The sequence below is a fragment of the Arachis ipaensis genome, chromosome B03, assembly GCF_000816755.2.
Source record: "Arachis ipaensis cultivar K30076 chromosome B03, Araip1.1, whole genome shotgun sequence".
Taxonomy (NCBI): domain Eukaryota; kingdom Viridiplantae; phylum Streptophyta; class Magnoliopsida; order Fabales; family Fabaceae; genus Arachis; species Arachis ipaensis.
The window spans coordinates 11,533,296-11,534,090 of record NC_029787.2 but is presented as its reverse complement, the minus strand read 5'-3'; positions in this window follow the sequence as shown (position 1 = coordinate 11,534,090).

Here is a 795-nt window from a genome sequence, read left to right as displayed (position 1 = left end):
TAGCGCCAGCTGGGCGCGCTTCATGATTTTTCAATAACAACTCATTGTTGCGTTCAGCAACAAGAAGGCAAGAAATTAACTCAGAATATTTTTTAAATCCTTTCTCTCGATACTGCTGCTGCAGGAGCACATTCGAGGCATGGAAGGTTGAGAAAGTTTTTTCCAACATATCATGATCAGTTATTTTTTCTCCACACAATTTCATTCGTGAGGTGATTCGGAACATTGCAGAATTATATTCATTTATAGATTTAAAATCTTGTAAACGCAAATGCGTCCATTCATACCGGGCCTGAGGAAGTATCACCGTTTTCTGATGATTATACCTTTCTTCAAGGTCTTTCCAAAGATCTGCAGGATCTTTTAATGTAAGATATTCATTTTTCAATCCTTCGTCAAGATGACGACGGAGAAAAATCATGGCTTTAGCTTTATCCTTCTGGGATGCATTATTTTCAGCCTTAATGGTATCTCCAAGATCCATTGAATCAAGATGGATTTAAGCATCTAATATCCATGATAAATAATTGTTTCCAGATATATCAAGAGCATTGAATTCAAGATGAGAGAGAATATTGAGAAGGTGAGTCTACGTGGTCATCCATATCACAACAAAAATAACACTTTTTTGTAGAATTTTACAATAAATGAATCCACCCAAAATTCACAGTTTAATAGATTTTAAATGTTAGTTGGTGAATTTTTTTTCCTTTTGTCAATTAGGTCTTGTAACATGTTTAAGGTTTGTTAAGCCATGATCGGGTCGGATCCCCAAACCCAAACCGAATCCTTACC